Raw genomic sequence first — 26,071 nt, forward strand, 5'->3', positions numbered from 1 at the left:
TTATTAATACCTTGTGCAATGATTATCATAAGCAAGTTAATTAACGTATCCATCACCTTACATAGTTATCTTCTTTCTGTTTGTCCAAGTGGTGATAGTTAAGATCTACTTTCTTCACAAATTTAAAGTATAAAATGCAATACTGTTAACTATTTTCACCATGATTAGGTCTCTAGAGTTTATTCATCTAAAAACTGAAAGTTTGTGCCGCTGGCCGACAGCTCCCTATCTCCCCCATGAGTTCCTATTCTATACGGAGCTTTTTTTCCCTGTGTGGTGGCAAAAACAACAGCAAGTATCTAGGACTGGACAATATGTATTGTTTGTAATTAGTTTTGTTTGTATGGTGTAATCTGTTTCTCAAGCTCACTGTGGTCCTCATAAGGGTAAAAGCAAAGTCATAATATGTTCCCCTAGGGCTGCTCTTGACCATAGTGCTGGGAGGACCAGCTCCTCTCAAAATCCCTCTTCAGACACACTCAGTTGTTTTCCAGTGCCCTGGAGACCACCTGGCCATCATCTCATCACCACAGCACGTGGCTACCACCTTGATTCTCCCTTCTTCAGTTAAGCATCCACCTCTCATCCATTGCTTCAGATGACTTCAGTTCTTAGCAATTAACCTTGTATTTGGCTTTACGAGCTTCTGATCTAGAAAAGTCCCTTTAATCTTCCTTAAGGAAAGATAACTAAAATCTATTGTTCTGATGGAGGACTGTGGGCAATCCAGACCCTGTCAGCATGCCTGAGGGACAGTGTTCCTAAAAGTCTGGTTTCACCGGGGTGCTTGCTAAAAATACAGATTCGTGAACCAAACCTTGGAGCCACAGAATCAGTGTCTGGGGGAAGGGGGAGTCTGCACTCCTAACAGGCTTCCCCCAACCCCCTGAGTCAGACGCTTTGAGTTTGAGAATCCTTGTTTTTTAGGGAGAGGGTATGCGAACAGTACTCATTCCTGTTTGAGTTGGTCACATCTCACACTTCCACTGACTTTGAGTTAAACTCAGGGTTCCTCACATTTGCAGGCATCAGGAACTGAGAAGGCCGATGAGTCAGGTAAAGGCTGGTCCTTCACAATCCATCCTCTCCTCCCGTCATTTGTATGTTACTACTTAGGATAAATTATGTTGCTGAGAAGGAAACCATGTAGTAATCCCTCATCATGCCATCAGAAGGGAAAATGTATTATCTGAAAATTCTTGTATTCACCAATTTAAAGGTATAATGGAGATTTTTATTTCTTACAGCAATGGGTTTTTTTTTTTTACTATGCACATAAATTTTGTTACTATTTGTAAGATAAATGTCCTTAAGAAAATTGATCCAATACAGTAGGTGTTTTTTTCTAGTTAAAATTGATTTGTATTGTTTTTGTTGTTTTGTTTTTAAGACAGGTTCTCACTTGTTTGTCCAGGCTAACATGCAGGGGTGCCATTAAAGCTCCCTGCAACCTTGAACTTCTGAATTTAGGTGATCCTCCTGCCTCAGCATCCCAAAATGCTAAGGTCACAAGCATGAGTCACTGTGCCAGACTTGTCTTTTTTTAATTAAACTTTTAATGTAATTGTGAAGTCACATCCAGTTTTGAAAAATAATGCAGAGCTTCCAGTTACCCTTCTCCTAGTTTCCATTGTTGATAACATCCTCCAAAACTATAGTACAATATCAGGATGTTAACATTGACACAGCCAACATCCAGGACATTTTCATGAGAGGATTCCTCATGTTGCCTTTCAAAACCACACCTACTTCCCTCTTACCCACCCCTGACTCCATGAAACCACTAAGTTGTTCTCCATTTCCATAAAGTTGTCATTTCAAGAATATTATATAAGTGTAATGATACAGCATGTCACCTTTTGAGGACTGAGTTTTTTTGCTCAGCATAACTCTCTGAAGATTCGTTCAGGTTGTTGTATATATTAGCAGCTCACCTTTTTTTACTGCTCAGTAGTAATCCATGGCATGGATGTACCATAGTTTATTTAACCATTTACCTAGTGAAGGACTTTTGAGTTCTTTCTACTTTGAGCTATAATAAATAAAGCCACATTTATATACAGATTTTTTGTAAATAGGGGTTTTCATTTCTCCAAGATGAACACCTTATAGCCCAATTACTAGATTGTACAGTGGCATATTTAGTTTTATAAGAAACTGCAAAACTATTTTCTGGAATCATCTATTGTCTTTTATTACAAAGAGATGCATATTTGTTATGAGAAAATCAGAAAATACAAATAAATGCTGCTACACATTGTGGCTGTTTTACATATATAAGGTGTCCCAAAGTCTGCCCCTAATGTCTCTATAGGTAGGCAAAATAGGAAATTGTAACTAAATATACCTGTATTCACAAAAGATTCATGGCAAAATTTTATGAAGAGGTGGCCAGAGAATATTTTGTAAATATTTTGAAAATTTTGTCATGACTATTTTGTAAAGAAAAGTACATTTAGCTATAATTTCACATGTTACCTGTGCATGGCCACTTTAGGGGCCACCTTTGGGACACCCCGTATTTTACAGTTCATATATGTTTTATAATAAATATTTAGTTACACCACACCTATTTTTGTCATGATTTATTTAAACCTAACATGTATATATTTCCATGTGATTTAATGTCTCTATATAATGCGAGTCTAAACTGGTGGTTCTCAACTCTAGCCATACATTACAATCACCTAGAAAGATTCACCTACAATCACATAGCCATGCCTGGGGCCTGACCCAGAAAGTATAATGCTGTAAGGACTTTAAAAAACTCTTCAGGTGATCAGATCAAATATCCTAATATATAATCACAGTTGAGAATCGCTAATCTACAAGATTATTTTCAATAGCTACATAGAATTCCATGAACTTATTTCCCAACCATGGCACTGTCAACCTTTTAGACTGGGTTCTCTTTGTCATAGTGGGTGTCCTCTGCATTATTTAAGATGTCTAACAGCATCCCCTGGCCTCAACCCGCTAGATGCCAGCAGAATCCCCTCCAAGAGGGGAACAGGCTGTGATGGGAAGTCTGAGGGCTGGAGAAGCCTGGACATAGCTGTGAGAGAGGGAATGTGGATGGGCCTCATGCAGTGGTGTTGGGGATTGGACCAGTGACCTCCAGATCTCATTTGGTTTCACTACCATCTTCAGTCATGGTTGATTCTTTCACTTAATGATGATGTCTTTAGATAAGTTTCTGGTCTGGTTAAAAATATCTGCAAGTTGGAGGGAGGGCTGTGTTCTCACAGATGTTGCTTACCCAGGCAGAGCTAAATGACTAAATGCAACTTTCCTGCCCAACATTGATTAGTCGCTTATTGTCATTTTTTTCACTCTTGGAAAAACATTTTCCTTTCTCCTCAGCATCATTCCACTGTGTGCAGCATCTCTCCCTCTTGTGCTGACTGCCACGCTGACAATAAAGCCCCCTGGTCCTGGGAAGCAAATGACCTCATTCTAAATTAGTCTATCTGAATGGTATAGTGGTCTCAAAAACTCTAATTTTATAAGATTTCTGAGAAGTGGTGTGCATTTCTGTTCTTTATTACCTGACAACATGATTGAATTCAGAACAGTGAATCTATAGCAATCCACGGACAGCCCAGAAAATGAGCTTTACCGGTCCTCAGAGACCCCAAAGCCAAACCCAGGAAGAGATTAACATGCATGTTTCTCAATTTGAGGGTATATTGGCTTTTTAAGGTCAGAGCTTGACCTGTTACAAACTCTGTCACCTTATATGTATCAGACAAACAGGACAGGTTTGAAATGGAAAGGGTCTTAGTTTCCTTTTGCTGCTGTCACAAGTAATCACAAATATATTGCTTAAAATGATGCAGATTTGCTATCTTACAATTCTGAAAGTCAGAAGACTCACTGGGCTAAAATACAGTGTTAGCTGAGCTGTGTTCCTTTCAGAGGTTGTAAGGGCGAATTCACTTCCTTGCCCTGTCCATCTGGGGTGATTTTCGACCAGTGTGCCTTGGTACCCTGGTGTGTGCTGTGAGAGGATCTTAGGGGTGCCACAAAAATTTTTAAAGATCATTAATGAAATTATTTTCAAAAGAAGTTCAAAGCTCAGTAAGCATATTCTTTTTTTTACTCTTTTTTTTTATCAACATAATTTAAGTGTGCTGTAGTAGTTTAACTAAAGGTCCAAGTGTGCCGTGAGATAACAAAGGTTGAAACACACTGTTCTAAATGCCGCCTACGTTCCTTAGTTTGTGGCTCTTTCTCCTTTTTCTAAACCAGTGGTTCTCAACCTTTCTAATGCCGCGACCCTTTGACACAGTTCCTCATGATGCGGTGACCTCCAACCACAAAATTATTTTCGTAGTAGCAATGAAAATAATTTTATGTTTGGGGGTCACCGCAACATGAGGACCTGTCTGGATAATGCAGGATAATCTCCTCACCTCAAAATCCTTGATTTAACCACAAAGTCCGTTTTATGCTATAAAGGAAGTCTGGGATGAGGACAGGAATGTCACCGGGTGCCTTATTCTGCCTGCCAAAGGGGACTAACAATCAATTACACCAGGACAATAGGGTATGCTGGCTCCAAGCCAGGCCAGCTGGGACGTGTGGAAGCCACGTCTGGGTGACAAAGACATGTTCTCCACCCACAGACACTCTGTACCCTGTTGAATTTCCTGGCTAGTGTTTAACCCTTTCTGATCCTGTGTAGGACCTCGACCTGCTTCAGGAAGAATCACACTCAAAAAAATTATAAACAAAAGTCAGCAAAAACACTTTCATTATGTTTTGTAACCCAAAGTAGATGATATAATCATCAGGTGAGTTCATATTTATGTTTTTCTCTTTTAAAACTATATAATGATTACATCAACCTCTTTCCCACCCCAAATAAGTAAGAGCTGAGGAGAAAAATCGTATTGGAAAGGATTGAAGTAGTTTTGTTCCCCTGCTAATATGTGATTTTAGTAAAGAAAACACCACATCACGTGGGGAGAAAATAAATTGGAGTAAGAGGGTTACTTCACTGGCTACCTTGGAAAGTGTGAATTTAGCAGTACGGTGTGGCCAAAAGGGAATGGACTTCAGAGTCCAAAGAGCCTCGGTTTAAATTGTGGCATCTGTGTACTCTTTACTCGAACCTGTTACTTATTCTCTCCAAACTTCCAGGTGATAAGATTTGCCTTGTGGAGTTTATGAAGAGATTAAATTAGCTAATGCACAAACAATGGCCATCAGTGATACATTTCTACGATTAAATATATGATTCAGGATCAGTAATCTTTATCTCATTCACTTTGGGGACTTTTAATCTTATTTTAAGAGTTTGTAACCAGGTGTAGCTTTCAACAATTTTGTATGAATTTTTCCCCTCCTTATTCCTTGCTTGAAAAGGCACACCTGGAGTCTCATGCATAAACATGTGGAAAGTATCTTATCAGTCACTTTTAACTGAATTCTTTTGCTTAAAATAGAATTTTTAAGTGACAACCAAAAATACAAAATATTTGGGGGTTGTTAAAACACCAATATTTTTTTCACTATATTCCATCATGTACTGAATATTCTCCAGGAAAATAAAGGTCAATATTGAATATGCAGAAAATTACTTTTTGCTAAACATTTAAAGTGGATGATGGCTTATTTCATACACTTACTATCACCTTTTTAAGGCTTAATATTGCTGCAGAGTTTGGGCATGGTGCTGATGCCTGCACTTTGGGAGCTGAGGTAGGAGGATTGCATGAGGCCAAGAATTCAAGATCTCCCTGGATAATAAGCCAGACCCTATCTCTACAAAAAATATAAAAACTAGCCGGGTGTAGTGACGTGTGACTGTAATCCCAGCTACTTCACTCAACAGGCTAAGGTGGGAGGATTGCTGGAGCCCAGGAATTCAAGGTTATAATGAGCTACGATGATGCCACCGGACTCCAGCCTGGGTGACAGAGTAAGACCCTGTCTCCAAAAAATAAAAAGGAAAGAAAAAAGAAAGAAAGAAAAAATTGCCACAGAATTGGAGTAAAGTTGACAGTAATTTCATAAGAATATGTTATTTTTGTGGCTTCATTAAAATAAACTAGAAATTAATAGAGAAAAGATGAACGTTGTGGTTTCTCTCCAAGTCCCCTTTAGATACTTTGCTTAGCAAGTGATTTTCAACTGGTGTGCTGCAAAAATTTTTCCAAGATCATTAATTAAATTAAGTTCTTGAAGGAGTTCAAAGCCCAGTAAGTATATTCTTTCTTTTCCTCTTTTTTTAAATCAACATAATTTAAGTGTGCCGTGGAAGTTTAACTACAGGTTCAAATGTGCCGTGAGATAAAAAAAAAGTCGAAAACCACTGACGCAGACCATTAGCTTATTGCACTCAAGCCCGAAACCACAAATGTCCACACTCTTCAGATATCACTTGAAGAGTGATATCTTAGAAGGGAAGGCCTCCATAAGCCTCCTATTCTTACATCAGGAAAATGTTTTTATTTTCTCTAAATACTCACTATTAAAACAAGGGAGAGAGAGAATTTCAAAATAACTCGTCCAAGAAGCTCACTTCAACTATCCTGGGTAAAATGATTAATGTAAATTTTATAGGATTTAATCTGCACATTTTCATTAAAAAGACATTTCGTGTGTTTTAGTCTCATCTTTATACCAGATAAACTTTTTGTAATTGATATGAGTTATAAAATAGTTCAAAAAGTTCCTTAATGTCAATTATCTCTGCTAGCAATCTCAGTTACATCCTACGAGGATGGATGCAGAGCTCCATGCTCTATCCTGACAGCTCTATCCTGTCAGCCACTAAAATGATACCCCACATCTGCAAGTTGCTGTTACTATTTTGTTGTGTTGTTGTTGTTATAAGAGATTTGGCAAGCTAAGTTTAATAACTCTGGACATGGGTTCATAATAATAGTATATTATTATGTGTTACATTTCCGTGTAAAAGAACTTAACCCAGCCATTATATATTTATTCTGTGCCTGCTATGTGCCAGCCACTGATTTAGAGCTTAACTCTTTATTTATAAATAAAGATGATAGGAACATCAAAAACCACCAGGCAGATTAATACGAAGGAGGAGATACCAGGACTTGAATAGTACAGCAATTTCAAGTATCCTTAACATCTGAGCATCAATGCCAGAGAATTTGCAGAAGTTGGAAACTTTCATCGGGAGTGGAATCTTTCATTAGACATGAATCAGCACCTTCAGCCAAGCAACCCTGTTGATCCTCTGTGGCAGTGAGCAATTTCAGTAATGGAACTGCACTTTAAAAGCCAAGGCAGGCAGCCTTAACTTGTGCCATAAAAGCAATATTTCCATCTTATTTATGAAAATACCTTCCTAAGGAGCTTGTTATATTTCTCTCTTGTAAGGATGGCATCTTAAAAGGCTATGAATTTTAAGCTCATAGTGCCCAAATGTAATTATAAATGGAAGATTTAAAATGTAATACTTAGCCTTTTATGTTCTCTTTTTAAACTTTCACTAGTCAGTAGAGAATTAGGGAAACAAGTATCACTGAGGCTCAAAAACATTTCACATGAAATACTCAGGTGAAAGATCAATGAATGTTTGAACTTGGCTTTCTCCTTCACAGTAACTCAGTATAGCCTCTTTTGAGGCTTCTATCTTGCTGAATTAGTTAGCATAGGGGTTGCTAGTTTCTAGCAGTAGAGGAGGGGTGCAGCCCTGCAGAGCCATTCAAGAACCCATATTCCTTCCATCTTGTGGCTCTCACATCCTCAGGGGCAGAGGTCAGAAAACCATGACCTGTAAGCCAGACCCCTGTTTTTATAAACAAAGTTCTATTAAAGCCCATTTTATTACACATTACACATGGCTGTTTTGGAACTGCAATTGCAATGCTGAGTAGTTGTGACAGAGTATTGACCCATAAACCTAAAATATTTACTATCCAGCTCTTTAAGAAAAAGTTAGCTAATGCCTGGGCTAGGCACTTGAAGTCTCCCAAAAGACTCTCTGTGAGACAGCCTGGAGGCTTTTGCTGTGTCTATAACCCTGCCCTGTTCTATCAGCCAGAACTCAGTCACATGGCCACACCTAATTGCAGAGGTGGCTAGAAAATACAGTCAAGCTGTTTGTGCAGGAAGAAAAGAAAAGTATGTTTGGTGAACAAATAGCCAGTCTCTACCACATTAGCAATTTCTATTTATCACAAATATTGGAAGGATTTAAGAAGTTAGGGATAAATTATGAGGCAGGCACTGGAATTATAGCCAGAAGTCAAAGTTCTTGTCTACATTAATCTGTTCATGAACTACACATCACAAAACGAATGCTTTGAACTCACATCATCTGAGTAAGCTGTAAAAATGGAGCAGCTAGAGGCATTGCAAAAGCTCCAAGTGGAAAGGCTTGTGGCTGAAAGGGGGCATAGCCAGGAAAAAACTACTTGTCTCCCAGGACAATACCTGGGATATGTTTGTCACCAACGTGCACAATCTGGCCACATTCTGCACATTCAGACACCTAATTTTTGTCAGCAGACCTGTGTGGCTCCATCTCCCATGCACCAGAATATTAATAATGCAAGCTCACAGGAATCAGAGTATCAGTTTGCTAAGATAAAGAACAAGGATTGGCTCACCTTAAAGGCCAAAGCAGAGCCACCATGGACAGGAGACTTTTCAACTCTATATTTAAAAGTTTCAAGAGTTTTGATCTACTCTCTTCTAAGAAGGAGGATTAACACAATCTCGTCCTCATTTTCTGACTTTTGTTGTGTTGTATTTATACTGTCAATTATTTTACTAATTGGCATAAACGTGATCTCTGTGGTTTTTCGGCCATATTTCCATACTTACTACATTTGCTATATCACCAGTCTCTGAAATTCAGGCACTTCTTTTCTGAACTTCTTATTTAGATTAACCTCTTAGTAGGCTAGAGTTCATCACTACTGGCACTGTTAGGAAGCAGGCCAGCTACATGTGGTTGTCCAGGCTGTGCACAATGCTGTTTGGCCCTTTATAGGGAATATTTTCACTACAACGGAAAAGCTGATGGTTGTCAAATATTTTACAGAACAAGACTTTATATTCACTGCGGAAGTGCCACAGAGGTAGGGGTGGATCTGCCAGGAAGTGCCCACAGGGCTTGTATTCTTAAGTCTTTCCTTCTTTGAAAATATTTTTTGTCTTTCTATTCAACGGATAACTCTGTTCCAAGTTGTGCTTCTTTTCTCACAACTTTAAAGACATTTTCTTTTACCTGCACCCAGTCCTACTTCAAAATTTTAAGTCACTGGATTTTATCATTATGGAGTTTTCAGTGCATGGGGCCAGTGCTCTACCCATTAAGTAGGATTTCTTTCTTTTTTCCTCCCTTCCCTCCCTTCCTCCCTCCTTTCCTCTCTCCATCCCTTCCTTCCTTTCTTTCTTTCTTCCTTCCTTCCTCCTTTCCTTCCTTCCCTCTCTCTTTCCTCCCTCCCTCTCTTCTTTCCTTCCTTCATTCCTTCCTTCCTTCCTTCCTCTCTTTCTTTCTTTCTCCCCTCCCTCTCTCCCCTTCCTTTCCCTCCCCTTTCCTTCTTTCTCAGGGGTTATGCATGCATAACCCAGGGATCTTTTTGTTGGATGATAATGTCTCTCCCATCTTTACACTTACAAGTCAATCTGGTCTATGACCCGTCCCACTTCAAGGGCTATAACCCCTTTGTGTCCATGAACTGCTCCCCCAGTTCACCACACAGCCCCAAATAATGTCCAATCCCAGTGACCCCTGCCTCCCCAAGAGTCTGAGTAAGCAGGTGAGATTTTCCATTCCTGAGGATGTTTCCTCACCTTTTTCCTGAGTTAACCCAATCACGAGTTCTATCAGTTCTCTCCAGATTACAGAGATATCTGGGAGTCTCCAGAGTCAGCCAACTCCACTTCCTGAGTGCTTTGTGGTAGTGCTGGCTTAGCAACAAGTCTGAGTCACGCTGGAATCTTCCAGGAAACTCTCTCTTGGGTAACTTTCTAAAGTTTATGCCACATATCTTTACCCCTTTTCTTCTTTGGTTGCAACAAAAATTTTGGCTGGTTTTGACTTGGGAATTCATTCCATTAAGCACTGGGAGGCTATAACCCTGCTTCCCTCTGACACCTTTACTCAGAAATACTTTTTTCTTAAATCCAACATATATTTATTGGGATGGTTTCCCATTCATTCAAGCAAGGTACTTTTAGTGTTGCTTCCCCCTGAAGGAACATCCTTCTGTAAGCCTGGCTTTGCCTCCTGTAGGCTGGCAGAGGCTGGGAAAGCAACCAACACACAGGACTACTGTTATGCATCTCTGAACACTGCGGTCATTCCATAGCATCTCCCGAGCATTTCACATTCATGGAGCGGGAATTGGGCTCTGCACCAGGGGATTCTTCTTGTGTTTGCTTGTCTCTCTTCTGGGGAGAGAGGAAGGAGATCCTTTGCAAGAAGCATGTTCTCGTGTGGAGGCCACTACCACTGGAAAAGGAGAAATATTTTTATTGGCATGTTCACTTGCACAATTGCATATATAAACCTTTAAGCAAGTATGTATTTGTGTCCACAGAGATATAGCAAAAATGATGTTCACCAAAATGTGAACACGTGTCCAGGGGCAAGCAGTGTTGTGCCAAGCCTATGCCTCACTGGGAATTCCAGCTTCACTCCCTACCAAGGGGTCTGTAACTTGTTAGGCAGCATGATGAAACCAAGCGATCCCTTTGACAATGTTTTTAAATGTCTAAGATAAAATACATGGGATTATGAAACCAGTTATATTAAAATAAAGTTATGAAAATATTTTTTAAATGTGATGATAAAGTAATATACACATCACAAGATCTGGGAGCAGATCTAATAACTCCTGCCATTTCAAAGCAGTGAGGAGCATAAGCAATATTTGGCAAGATCTGCAGCAGTTGTCGTGTGATATGAAAATAGGTACTGTACGTGATTTCCTCTGGTGAAAAAGTTGGAGTTACTGCCAATGCTACCATAGCTTATTGCTTGCATTTACAATTGAAGAAATACAAAACGTCAGTTAGAGGTCCGTGAAAATAAAGTTCTCATCCAAGTTCTCAGACCTCAGAATTCTATTTATAGGCTCCTGGTTAAGAAGGTCTGATGTGACCAGTTCCACAGCTTTGGGCAAAAAGTTACTTTTCTCAACTGTAATTCCTCATCAGCAAAATGGGGGTCACCATAGTAACTATCCCAGATTAATTGTGAGACATAATTGTGAGATATGTCAATCATTTACTGTAGTAAGTGAATATTCAATAAATAAGGATGACAGATGAGTACAGATGGCCCTCTATATCTGTGGGTCCATGGATTTATTGAAAAAAAAATTGAAAAATTTATTGAAAATTTTTATTTGAAAAAATATTTATTGAAAATCCATATTTTTCAATAAATCTATAAATAAAAAATTATATTTATATTGAAAAACATTTATTGAAAAAATTCAGGAAAAAAACTGCATCTGTACTGAACTTACACAGACTTTTTTTGTCATTATTCCCTAAATGATACAAGGTGACAACTATTTACATACTATTTACACAGTACTAGGTATTGTAAGCAATCTAGAAATGAGGTAAAGTATACTAGGGGTTATATGCAAATACTGTGCTATTTTACATCAAAGACTTGAATATTGGCAGATTGTGGTATGCAAGGGGTCCCAGAATCAATCTTCCACAGATATCAAGGGACAACTGTATTTATATTTCATGTTCTTCACACTTTTAAGTGTTGTATTAATTAGCTTTTGCAGAAACACTATATGAACATTTATTATTTGTATAATCATACAGCAATAAAGTTATTTTCATTTTGGAAATACCCTGAATTTTACCATGAATAATGTGCTCCTATGTATAACGTGTACCCACATTTTTTGGCCCAAACTTTCAGGAAAAATAAATCTTTCCTTTTAATTTTTGAAGGCGGGTGGGAGTGGCTGTGCTGTGGTGCCCCCTACTCTCATGATAGGCACAAGACCTAGAGCAGGCCACTGTGGGCAGGTTGTTGAGAGGAAGACCAGGCAGCTGGTAAGAGTGGTCCTGGTGACTTAAGTACCTGACCTCCCCTAGCTGTCCCCTCCCAGCCTACCCTTTCTTCCACATCCTCTCTTTTCCTATTCCCACCCATGTCCATCAGTGGGAACGTGACCACAGCTATTCTGCTGAGAACCCCAGTGGCTTCTTTCCTGGGAAGCTGGTGTGAGGCACCAGGGCTGACCCTGTTTGCCCCAGGCTCCTGATCCCTTCCCTTTCCAGGATGTCTCATCTCTCACACAGCTGGCCCCATCCTGAGGTCCCTAGTACACTATGCTTGAGGAAGAAGCCTTCCCTAATGATACCCCAGTGAAAAACTCTGCATTTACATTTCTGCTTAGTGACTAGACTGTACCCTTGAGCCATCATCCAAATCGTGGGCACTCAGTAAGGTCAGAATGAATGACCTTTCCCAAACATGCAAATCCTACAAATCACCCAGGGGGCGGATTAAAATGGGACTCCTGAACCACACCCAAACACACTGAATTAACCCACCAGGAGAAAGACTTGGTGTCCATTCTGTCAACAAGCACCCTAGATGACTCTTACTTCCAGCAAGTTTGGGAAATTATACCAACTCAACACCCCACCAGTTCAGACAAGTCATAGGCTCAAAATTACAATCTATGGGCTCAGGTAACCCAGAGCTTTTGATGGTTAGATTATAAATATGTTAGGCTTGCTTCTCAGGCAAACACACAGCTACACAACTCTGCCATGGACATACCTGTGTCCCAGTAAAACATTACATACAAAACCAGGCAGCTTCCAGATTTGTTAGTTTACCGACCCTTGATGTAGGCTACAACTGTTCTTGCAAACTTTTCCCTAATCTTCAGCACCAGGAAACAGCCATTTCTCTGCAAAGAGTATCATTTAAAAAGCTGCTAAAAAGTAAAATGCTACAAATTTCTTTGCACTTCAAGGATGCAGGTTTGTTTTCAAAGCTAATTGTAATTATATCATTTTCATCCAGTTTTAGAATGAGTGGAGTTTCTGCTTCCTATTTGAGTTTTCGGTTACATCTAAGGGCATATCTGTTAGTTCTGTTATAAGGATATCTGTAGCCTGCACATGAGGTGGTCAATATCTTCAATTCAATGGTTTATGGTCTTCATCTTACCTGAATGAGCAAGTGGGGCACCAAAGCAGACCAGCATCCCTGAGGTAAGATGTGAGAAGGAAGGATTATTAAAGCAATAGCTTACAAAGAACTGTGAACTATTTGGAAAGCAAAAGCACCCCGAGAGAGGAAGAACATTTTAAACTGATTTCATACATATGGCTCACCCCCCAGGAAAAAGTTTCAGTAACAACCATAATATTGTCAAATTAATTTTTCCCAGAATCACATATGTCCAGAGAAAACAGACCTTTGCACATAGACTAATTTGACAAGAAAAAAAGCTCCTTTGTAAGCTACAGGTCTCTTTACAGTTTGGTGATGTTTCACCTTTCCCACCTTCCTCAAAAATATAGAGAGGGAGACAGAGAGATGGTTATGGGTACATTGGTTTGTGAATGTCAAGCTTAGGGGGATCCCTCTAGATTATGAGGACAAAAGTGTGTTTATGTAATAGCAGTATAACCCAAAGTTCACTTTGTTTTCAAGTCTTAAGACATTAGATAATTTATTTTTACAAAAAGGGAAAAAAAACAAACAGTGTTGTTGAGTGTCTCAGGTACGTTTTTTATGCTACTCCGTGGATTTCACGGGTTATACAATACTGTGAAAATTCAATAATAATGACGTTATAAGATTTTATTATGGAATAACAAAAACATTCAAACCTTATGCCAATACTTCTCCATGATATTCTGGAGTTAAAAAGTGATCATTGACAGCCACCTAGGAGGAGGTGGCAGCTATTTATCAGAAAGTAAATTGCTTATTTAGAAAAAATTAATCTTTAAAACCAAAATAAATTACTCATCCATTTATTTCTATTTTGTCTTCCCTGCCACCACCAGGTACATTTAAGAGAAAGAAATATAGAATTCCAGTATTATTACAGGGAACTCATTTTTCATTTTGTCAAGGGGTTTCCTCCTCCCCCAGCTGTGATAGGATTTTTTGATGATTGTACATTTCTATGAATAGAAAAAAAAAAAAAAACAGCTTCTGTTCATCAATAATTCATTGAGGTTGTTTTTGAAACAATTCAAGTTCAGTTTTTCCCCTGTGCAAATGACATATGAACTGCCCTTAGAAGTGAAAGAAACAAAAACAAATACTATTAATACTTAAGTATTAAGTATTAAGACAGTGGGAAGACAATTGAGCCAAGGATCAAAGCCTTTGGACACTGTGTCAGGTGTCACTGCAAGATCTGAGACCTACATGCACTACTAAACCTCCCCCACCCCACGCTTCCTCACCATCAAGGTGCTTATCACAGGACTCTGTACTTCTCCGAGGGATCAGCATTTTGAAAATGAAATGAAGTGATATATATAAAAAATGTTTGGAAGAGTAGACTGCAGCTTTGTTTGCTATGTAAGATTATCATACTTAATTTAGAATTATTATTCATTGTGATTTCCTCAATATGGTTCTTTTTTTATATTTCTGATTGATATAAGGATACAAATGATTAGGTTACATTTGTTAGGTACAGTCCATGTTGTAGTTGAGCCCTTCACCCAGGAAATGTGCCATATACCCAATACATTGTTTCTATTAGGTGAGAGCACACCAATTCCCTCCCACCTCCCCCCAGTTGAATGTAGTTGTCTTTTTCTCTTGTGTGGGTGTGTAGTTGTTCACCTGCTGGTTTCATATTATTATTGAGTACATTGGATACTTGTTTTTCCATTCTTGTAATACTTTACTTAGGAAGATTTTCTCCTAATCCATCCAGGTGAATACAAATCTCCACCTTTTTATAAGATGGTTGAATAGTATTTTATAGTATACATATACCACAACTTATTTATCCATTGGTGAGTTGATGGGCACTTGGGTTGCTTTCACATCTTGGCAATTGTGAATTGAGCTGTGACAAACACTCTAATGCAAATGTCCTTATGGTGAAATGATCTTTTTTTTTTCTTGTGGGTAGTTACCTAGTAATGGTTCTCTTCATAGAGTGAGAGAGAGCTTCTGGAGTCTCTTCTTAAAAGGATAGTAATCCTGTGAATCAGCACAGAGGCCCTATCTCTAAATATGTGCATCATTAACAAAAGTCTTGGATACACAAAAATCAAGAAACATAAAGTCCATGTGGATGGAAACAAATGAAGCCCTCCCAGCAACACTGATAAGCCAAGCAAGTTGAAACTTGCATGGTGAATCAGAAAGGACACTATTGACTGTTTCTTGGAAGTGAAATAATGAACCATAACCCAGTCTGTCTCAGACTTTCATAGTGACCCAAGTACATCCACCTCAGGGGTTAGGACCTCAACATACACATTTGGTAGGGCCAAAATTCAGTCCATAGCACCCAGGATGATCTCCCATCTCAAGATCCTTAATTTAGTCACATCTGCAAATATCCTTTTTTCCACAGTGTAACTAACATTCATTGTTCCCATCGGTGAAGACATAGATGTGTTTTGGTGGACTATCTTTCAGTACACCACACCAAGGATGCAAAATGAATTGCTAAAGTTACTCATGCATACTCAAGTGTACTCAACCATGATTTATGCCAATGTGGGGTAGTTGCTCAAAATTAATGAACGAGGTAAAATGAAGTTGAAATTTATGATGATTCCTGTGGCTTATATAATTATGCATTGTTATAAGAAATCTCAACAGAAATATGCCCAAACCCTAGTCTATAAACCAGAAGTTGATTAGTTGCGTTGATGAAAAAGCCTTCCATTCCAGATGGACAAATCATGTGCTCTTTTTCATTTATTTACTTCTTTGTTATTTATTTATTTAAGACCTCCCCCAATGGTTGTGACAGCTATTCTTTTAAATAGACACTCCCATAATGAATTTGCAATGCAACTTAATTTAAAGTGAACTTTTCAGAAAGGCTTTTGAGAAAGTTTTTATGTACCTTTGCTTTAGAAGTTACTCTCTCTGATGTAGAGACAGCAGCAGCTGACAGGTATTAAGCATGGACGACGGGGCAAGCACTGCTCCAGGAGTTGTACGTGCAACTTCTCATCCACAGGCCCACAAGGCAGATGCTATTATTATCCTTAATTAACTGATGAGTGGCCTAGGGCTTGGAGAGGTAAGGGATTTGTCTAAAACTGAGCAAGGAAAAAGCCAACAGGGATGCAAGCCCCATCATTTTGATTCTAGCGCTCCTCCTGTGAGACACCACTTGATATTCCCTGGAAAATATGATTTTTATAAAACGTGCTATGAAGATAAATTGTTTAAAAAGTTTACAGCAGAGTCAAAGACCTTTAGTGTCATAGACTATCATGTTACCAACCGTATTAGTCAGTGTTCTCCTGAGAAACAGTACCAGGAGAGAGAAAGAGAGAGAGAGAGAGAGAGAGTGTGTGTGTGTGTGTGTGTGTACAGAAAAAAATGATTAATTGATTTTCAGCAATTGGCTCACAGAACGAGGGGCTGGCAAGCTCAAAATCTGGAGACCCAAGGTAGAGGTGATATTGTCACTCAAATCTGGGGCAGAATCCCCTCTTCCTTAGGGCTTCAGTGTTTTTCTTAAACCTCCACCTAATCAAATAGGCTCACCCTCAGTATGGAGGACAATTTGCTTGACTCAAAGTATACAGACTTAAATGTTAATCTCATTTAAAAAAACACCTTTATAGCAATATCTACACTGATAGTCAAATATTTAGGTATTGTGGCCTAGCCAAGTTGACTCAACTCATGAAATTAAACACCATAAATTCTTCCCCTTTCAACTTGGCATTGACTACACTTTAAAGAATAATCTCCAAATAAAGACAATAACAAGATCATACATCTGCATAACATGACATAACTATCCTGCATACAACGGAAAACACACTAAACCTGTCCTCAGAGGAAGACGCAGAGTCTTGGCTGGTATGTTCACTCTTCTCCTTGCTATCTTTAACTGCAATAATATGGTGTAAAGTTACAGTTTATGTTAATTATAAAGGGATAAGAGAAAGAAGGAAACAAAAATATTTGTCCTGTGCGCGCGCACACACACACACACATAACAAAGAAAATTACAGTCCTTGTATCTGCAACTGATCACGAGGCCATAGCTGCTATCTTCTTTCCCTGTATTCACTTTCCCCTCAGCAAGCACCTCAGGGGGCTGTGATTATTCACTTCATGAGGTCACCCCAAATCTTCACTCCTAAATGGCCTGGGACACTAGTAGTCCTGCTGGGATTTGGTTGTTGTGGTTTTCCTTTGACTTTACTCACCAGGCATATTAACACTAAGAGACACGTTAACGGGTCTCTGCTATTCCTGAGATACTCTGTTACCTTCAGGGTGGAGTCGTCGTCCAGTTCCCCTTGGTAAGCAAGGTCAGTTGATCTCCAAAACTCCCTTCTTTGCCTGTTGATTCAGAAGCATGAATGAGCCCAAAGTGGCCAGGGGGCAGTCTGAACTTCGAGTTTAATGAAATCATTGTTCTGTCTTCTGGTGGAAGCATTCTTCCCTTTGCAACTAAGACTTTCAGTTCAGCAGAGCATAAGGTTGCAGTGACAGGAAGCAAAAATGTTACTATTAGATAGCAGGGCAAATGTGAATGGTGACACTTCCAGTTCCACCCCGTGATTCCATTGTAACAGGGGGACGTGGAGGTCTTTGGAATATATTGAGCTGCAACACTATCATTTCTACAAACTAAGCATCTTTCACTGGCTTTAGAATTTAGTCCCCTGCAGAATTGTTCCTGGCCAGGAAATACCTCTGTCTGTTGCCGAGGGAAAATAGATGTCGTGGTGCAAGAGTCCAGTGGAGCAAAGGCCACTGCTCAGCGTGCCCCCTACACACATGCGGTTTTTTTGACTGGTGCTAATAAGAACTACACAAGGGAAGGTGACATAAGTGAGCTATTGCACAGCCTTCATCGTAACTGAGCCTATAATTAAACATTCTCATGGAGTCAACCCCTCTGTTCCACTCTGGTACGGCTAATACAATCTTTTTTTTTTTTTTTGCTAGACTGCAGAAAATAGAAATCTGCGTGCACAAGGATTTTTATCAATTCAACCAGTGAAACTGTTTGTTTGTCATATAAAAGATAATGGCAGAAATCCTTATTTAGCTCCCTATCCCTTGTACTCATGTGTGAAATTAACCTCTGGGGAAGATACTGGCCTGTTAAAGAACCCTTATTTGGCCTTAGATGTGATTGGCTGCATAAATTGTACTGGTAAGTAAACTGGTTTTATAAACCAAACAGAAGGTCTTATAAACCAAGCTGGGATTGCAGTTCAGGACACAGCCTTGCCCTGATGACAGACGGCATCAGGCACACACAGAGAGGCAGGGGCCCTGGTTGCTGCTTCTGTTTGCTCTATCAACACGATACTTGGAAAATAAGTCATTTCCCAAGTACTTAAATCTTAGCCATGCTTTGGCTTTTTGATATGAATAGAGAAACCATTTGGCATTCTGACTAAGGCACTCATTCGTTTTCTTCCTGTCTTTATTAGGTTAGCATAAATTGGGGATCGAATTCCCAATTGGAGAAAGAATAGAAGATGAGCAAGGGTGGGGGGGGTCAGTATTCTTAGTTTTTCTAAGGACAGTAATCTTAGTGTTTGTCAACAGATTGTGCGCTGTGCCCGTATTTGATATTTTGTGTAGTATGACCTAGAATAAAGAAATATTCCAATATTTAACCAGAAAGGTTTAACCCTTTTTATTCTGACGAAAAAGAAATAAAGGAAAAAAGAGGAAGAGGAGAAATAAGGGAGGTGAGAGAAGATAGAACAATAATTGGGGAGTAAAAATATTTGAAAAAGCTCTGGTTTCTCCAACCAATTTATACTAGTTCAGTAAACTCAGAAACTGAACTTTTGCCTTTTTATTACATTCACAGTAATAAAAATGATCTTGTTAGTTTCATGAGAGCCAAAATTAGGAAGTCAAACATCAACTTGTTTGTGTTGGTTTTTCCATGGAGCCAGGTCTGTCTGGTTTTCTTGGCCTGAATAGCAATTGGCTGAGGCCCAGGGGCAATAGATCAGGACCAGGCAGAGCCCTGTCACAGGGTCCTAAACAGGCCACAGCTTGCAGTGTGCTCAGCGCTGACCAACAACCCCTCCTTCTGTGTCCAACGACTGCACTCCCAGCCTTGAGGTGTGGTCCTCAGCCCTCTGAGAAGCACCCAGCTGCCGAGAGAAGGGCTGTGTGGTCTTTGCTGGGCAGTCTTGTCTCTCCCACCTAGGACATGCAACAGAGTGGAAACAGCTGTTTCCCTTCCAAGCCTGTTGCCAAAAGGGCCTCATATAAAGTGGGACTCAAGAGACTGTGGACTCCCCTTCTAGTCATCCCTCACTATAGCAGCATTACATTTAATTAATGATTCACGCTTTTTTTAATTTTTCTTTTATTGTTAAATCATAGCTGTGTACATTAGTGCAATCGAGTGATACCATGTGCTGGTTTCATATACAATCCGAAATATTCTCATCAAACAATGATTCACTCTTAATCTAGTCACTGATGGGTCTCTAAACTACTCTGGTATCCAGGACCTCTAAACTGGTCATCTGCTTCCATTTTAAATAGTAATGTACTTATTTGTTCTTTCTTGATCTAGCAAACAGGGATAGAGGTAGGGGGTGCTTCATATTATACGTGTATTTTATTTCACAGAGTAGGGAAGTGTAGAAAAAAAGGACTCTTTGTCTTATATGGCAAAAATTATTCAGGACATTTTTCAGTCCTTGCACGCTTGGGAACGGGTCATGAAAAGGTGTCTTTTGATCTCTGTGCTTTTCACAGAGCTTCCCACAGAACCACATTGACATGGAAAGCCATGTCACCCATACCACCTCTGTCACCCTTAGGAGCCACTATCAGGAGGGTCCCAGGAAGAATTTGCCATTTTCAGTGGAAAATAAGTGGCATTACTAATTATGATGACTTTGTACTTTGAATCCAGATTTGCTACCCTTTTCATAATAGTAAGACACCACCTGCTTAAGTGGTAAAGATGTTTTAATTCATCCATTTAACAGATATGAAGAGCATTTTAAGAGGTTCATTCTCTTTGAAAGATGGATCAAACTCTTGAACTCATAGCATTCTATATATGTTTGTAAATAAACTTAAGATAAGCAAAAAAAATTATTCAGAACAGTTTTCCCAAACTTAATTAAAAGTCTAGTTTTTTCCAGGCATAACTTGCTTGCTGGAATTACCAGGCCAGTCTCCCTCTATGGAAATTCTTCCTGCAGTATTTTAGCCCACACATACCAGCCTGTTACATGACCTTGAAAATGACCAGTCACTGCCATTTACTTATCCATGGTCACATTCAACAACTGTTAAATTTATGGATTTCCAAACTACTCTCAGAAGTTTTCTGCAAAAGTGTTAAAAATATGAGAAAGCTTAATTACATCTGTATCTTTTAAAAAAAATCAACCAGGAAATAAATCATTACTGTGGCCATATATCCTTTATAAATGTGAAATAACTCCATGTCAAAAGCCATGTCTAAGAACATTTAGAAACATCCTTGAGTTAATTTCTGTGCAGCCTTCTTCTGCAGTTCAGGGACCAGTTTCTACTCTTAACACTACCTTGTTTCCAAACAGTATGCCTCTTTCAAGGGCAGGCTCAGATCCATAGTGCCCCAAAAGACAACAAGCGGTTTGAAGTTTAACAATAATGTCATCCTTGAGCTATGATGTGACATATTTGATATTTCCTTCCTCCATCCATTATGGATCACCTTGGGAACAGCTGAGGGCTTGAAAGCATTTGCCTTCACTCATCTCTGGTACATGAGAAGCCATCAAGGGCAGTGTTCTATCTGCCTACAAAGCTTCTCTCAAGAAAAACAAGTGTTTGATATAGGAGTGCAAGTTCATAAGGCAGATAATAAAAGTCAGCAGTAGGGCCCTGCAGATGTGTATAAAAAAAGAGGAAAGAGAAACAGAAGACAGCAGAACACATGCTGACTCAATTTAGATAAGAATTATTTTTTGATCATCAGGTTCTTCGGTCCCCTTTCCTCCCAGCCATTGAGAAGTTTTCTTTACCTTGTATCTTTTTTCTTTCTAATTTGACCTGATTTTCTCTCCCCTTCCAATTGTATTTTCTCAGAGCTTCCTTCCTTGGCCCTCCAAGTTAGATCTAGATCTCTGCTTGTTTCCTCAGATAATTCCAGTTGTTTTACCCCAAGTCTCATTCCCCTGAAGCTCCCTTTTTCTAAGAGACCTCATGAATCACTCTTTTTCAGTCTTTTCTTGGCCTCTCATGAGTGACAGAGTTTCTTTTTTCCACTGAATCTTTTTTTAGATGTAGAAACTGTTGTATATCTGCTTTTAAGAGCCAAAAAAGGTCTTAAGTTTCCATTATTCATTAAATCAACAATTAGTTCTCATCACTAGTAAGCACAAGCCATTTATCAAAAAAAATGACCAAAGTCCAACATCAGGAACCTTACAAAAGCTGTGTTATGTAAAGGCTATGCCACAAAGGGACCCTTTTCACGTGCAGTTCCCAGGAAAAGGGAAAACACCAGGCCCATCATATAGAAGTAGTTGGGACATGTGTGCAATAAAGGGAGAGCTTAATTCAGTGTCCCTTCATGGTGCACTTTGTGCCTCTCCAAAGACAGCCCATGCTTTTCTCTGCTGCCCTGGAGAAATGGCCTCTTTCTCACATTGTCTGATTGATATATTTTTTATAAATATATAAAAATTGTACTTTGAAATGAGTTTCAAACCATATGGTTTTTCACTTGGATAGTCTGGGGTTTCTTGAAGTCATTGGTTTATTAAACTTCAACTTAGATACTTAGAAGCCAAAAATAAAATGAAAATTTGATCTATCCTTAACCAGCATGCCAAATGCCACATTAACCAAATAGTAATCACACTGACAGGCCAGCTGTCTAAGAGCTGGGTTTAACTCCTGGATGGACATTAACCCCTGGCCGTGCAGGTTCACTATCAGTCTTCTGTACAAGGGCTTGTGTCTTGGTCAGATTGTTTTAGGCAACATTCAGGGACGCACTGTGTAGTAGGTGCCTTCTGACCCTTTTTTTCAAAGAAGACCCATCAAGATGGAAAAAGGCAGAGGCACAGTAACCAGTGTGTGTAGTGTGGTAGATTAATACTGGGTGCATCCTTTCTTAGCTTCTCAAAGCTACCTGTTAGGTGAAATGCAGACAAAAGTGTACCTGCAGCTCACAACTCACAGGATACTCTGATGGGCTACAGTTGGCAAAAGGGAAGACACAAAGTTCATGTCCAATAGCAGCCCCTGCCCTCTGGTGGAGACAACAAGCCTCTGCCGACACTGGGCTTATCTGTAACACAGAGATAGCTTCGGTGGTCACGGGGCCTTCCGCAGAAATTCCTATTCTTTTTGCTTGAGGAGCCAGGAATAAGTATTTCTTTGCAATTTAACAGCCTAGACTGTACAAAATCATTAGTTCATTGGTTTCTGAAATAAATGCTCCACAAGATAACCCCAGCATCCAGAAATGGAGGTCATTCTTTTAGGTATCCCTGATTAAATTTTCTTTTCTTTTTTTTTTTTTTCAGCTAAGCTAAAATAAAGGAAAAAATAAAATGTGTTTTACTTTTTTAAAAAAAATCAAAACTTTCTGTCACTATTTATGGCATTTAATATTTATCCTATAAGGCTTGCCTGACTACTCTCTTTTGGAACTTGTATATGAAATGAGAACTTTCTCTAACAACTACTAATAAATCCCCTTGGGTGATTTCCAAGATGCCTCTGTCCTATAAAATGCCATGCTATCTGTCTTCTGAACAATTTTGTCCGTATGAATTAAACACAAAGGCACTGAAAGCAAAGAATGCGTCATCGTGTTAAAGCTATGTCTGAAGAAAACACCTGCGTAGTGGATTTATCACTCTCTCTGATGGTTCCATGCCCCAAAATGGGATGATCCTTTTAAGTGGAATATTAAGATATTATGTTTTACAATGGCAAAGACTTTAGCTTTACAAAACTTAATATTATGTTCTTAGTCATATTGACCGAGTCAAGATACGGGATCCAAAATCAGAAATTGAGATTCTCAAGGATTTAGGTTCTTTAATCCTCTACATTGGTACCCTGTGTCAGATCCTTTCCTGTCCCTACCACTACATTATTCCAGTTGCCAAATCCTGTCCACCGTGTTTATGAAACCTCCTACCCCAATCCACTAGGCAGCCATCTGAGTCTTCATTCTTCAGCATCCTTACGAATTCATCTTCCTTTACCCTCCTCTGACCCCAGGTTTGAAGATGACTTTTAGAGTCAGTGATTATAGATTGATACAACTTCCTTTTCAGTGGATTTTAATCTACTAGAAATGACATTTTATTGTCTAGGTTAAAACTAAAATCTTTGAAATATATCACGGGTACAGGATGATTTTTTTTATTATTTTCCTTTCATTCGTCTAAAATTTTCCCATAATTAAATGTATTTATCTATCTAAAATAAACAAATAGCAAATGGTACTTACTGATAATACTGTGGCAGGCTCTGTGCTTGATACTGATCAAACAAGATATAACCCCACAGTCAAAAGATGACTTGGAAAAGATAACTTAATCTATGATTGTGTCAGAATGTTGTAAGATATATTAGAAAATTATAATTTTAAGTTAAATTCAATAATAATAACAACAATGAAGCAAATATGAGTTGAATGGTTGCTTCAAAATAAGAACTATGATAAGTGTGTTATGTGCTTTATCTAAGTCTTTATAACCCTTACTATGTCATTAAATATGAAATGTCCTATTTCAAATCAAACTTTAGTTTATTGTATCTCAAATAAGAAGAAGTACAATTAATCAAAGTTTGTGCCTAAACTATCATCACATTAATAAATCCCCCTGGGTGACTTCCAAGATGGCTCTGTCATATAAAATCCCATGCTATCTATCTTCTGAACAATTTTTGTCTGTATAAATTCAACACAAAGGCATCGAAAGCAAAGTATGTGTCATCATGCTAAAGGTATGTCTGAAGAAAACACCTGTGTGGTGGATTTATCACTCACTCTGATGTTCCATGCCCCAAAAAGGGATGATCCATTTAAATGGATCTTTGCAATCTTAATGGTAGCTTGTTTATGTCAGCAGCAAAGAAGCCTGGAGAGCAAGTGAGGATGAAATCAAAACAGGCATTTTTCACAGCTTATTGAAAATTGAATATTTTTCCTTGCAAGAAGTGGTCCAAAGCCTGGAAGAAGTGTAGTCAGTTGGTGCAAGGTCTGTTGAATACCGAGGGTGACAGAAGTTTCCACATCCTGCTTCTGTAGTTTGAGCAGCATTGTTTGTGGGACATTTGGTCAAGCATTGTCTTGCAAAAGGTTTGGCCTGTGTCTGTCAGCCAGTCTCAGCTGGTGTAAAGGCGAACATCGTCCTGACATCCATTTGGTTGTAGTACACGTCTGCTATCATCGATTGACCACGTTTGATGAAGCTGTAGTTACCACCACTGGACCATCAAACAGACACCATTAACATTTTTTTTATGAATATTCAGTTTTGGACTACATTTCAGCACTTCATCTTTTAGCCAACCCTAGTGCCAGATACTTGTGATTGTCAAAAAGAATCCATTTTTGATCACACACAAAAGTTATGGTGCAGAAATGGTTCACCTTTATGTTGTGACAGCAAAGAAAGGCAAGCTTTGAGACCATTTTGTTTCTGACATTCATTTAATTCATCCGCTGGAATAGTAATGTCAAACCTTGCTGCTAATTCATGCATAAGTTGAGATGGAGTCGCTTCTGCCACAACTTTCAATTCATCATTATCCCCTTTGGTCTCAGGTCACCTACGTGGCTCAATTTCAAGATTAAAAATCACCAGAAAGGAACTTCTCAAACCATCACATACTGTGCATTCCTTAGCCACGTCCTTCCCAAACACTTTGTTGATATTTTGAGCTGTCTGGGCTGCGCTGGTTTCACGATGGAATTCATATCCATGGTTTTACAAAATTGCTCTAAAAATGTTTTGAAAGACAACCATAAGCTAAAGTGTGCATTTGAAAGAATGAGGATGTACCTTCACAGTCAAAATCAAACGAGAAGTGTCGAAGTGAACTGTCAGAGATACCAACTGTCAAACTTACTACTGAAGGAAATCAAACATCTCTTACCTAATAAACTTAACAGGGGAAACCGAATTAATGATGTCAAGTTAATTAAGTGAAGCAGTTACAAGCTGAGTGCAGCATCCATCTGAGGTAGTGTTATAAAATGGTTTGAATGTAAAAAATAAAGGGATTGAGAGATAATAAAGGGGTGAATGGTGTTCTTGAAAGAAAACCAGAAAATCATTGTCAGTTTTACTTACCTGGCTGGTGCAGAAAGAAAGGGAAGAAAGAGAAGGAAGGAAGAGAGCGAGGGAGGGAGGGAGGGGCCTTTAGCCACAGGGACACCTTTCTGTTAATGAGCCATTTTCAAAACTACCTTTCCTATTATTGAAGGACCAGGCATAGCCACTTTTTGTAGCTTTTTATTCTAGCCCTATAGCTTACTTCATCCTTGCGCAGGGGCCATGCTAACCTTCTCTGTGCCATTCCAACTTTAGTATTCCAACTGAAGACAGCACCTTATAACGTATTTCATAGGATCCTGGGCCGTTTTCCTCATCTTTCAGCTTCCATTTAATTTTTGTCTTTCTACCGGTTTTTAGTTCTTCAAGGTATGAGCATAAAAAATAAATTAGGAAAACAAAATCAGTCCCCTTATCCCCACGGATGAGAGACGTGGGTGAGACTGCTATGCTGCTCCGGACCGGAGGGCGACCTGGCAGACTGGCAGACCACAGTGCATTGTCTAGTTTCTGTCTGTATGTGCCTCTGTCCCTCCACTGAGTCGGTTTAGTCCTTGATGCTTGTTTGTGATGGTAGGAACCAGCCGTATTTTTCATTTATCTTTCCCCA

General features: G+C 39.1%; 1 protein-coding gene and 2 pseudogenes across 1 annotated transcript in view; 1 reads left to right on the forward strand and 2 right to left on the reverse strand.

Annotated features, from left to right (window-relative positions):
• Positions 1-26,071, forward strand: part of SLC35F1 (solute carrier family 35 member F1) — a 446,439-nt gene that overhangs the window by 416,164 nt on the left and 4,204 nt on the right. The window lies entirely within an intron of this gene.
• Positions 10,170-10,423, reverse strand: LOC128585836 (40S ribosomal protein S27-like; annotated as a pseudogene).
• LOC128586986 (uncharacterized) lies at positions 25,634-25,734 on the reverse strand (annotated as a pseudogene).

This window comes from Nycticebus coucang, chromosome 5, assembly GCF_027406575.1.
Source record: "Nycticebus coucang isolate mNycCou1 chromosome 5, mNycCou1.pri, whole genome shotgun sequence".
In the NCBI taxonomy this organism is placed as follows: domain Eukaryota; kingdom Metazoa; phylum Chordata; class Mammalia; order Primates; family Lorisidae; genus Nycticebus; species Nycticebus coucang.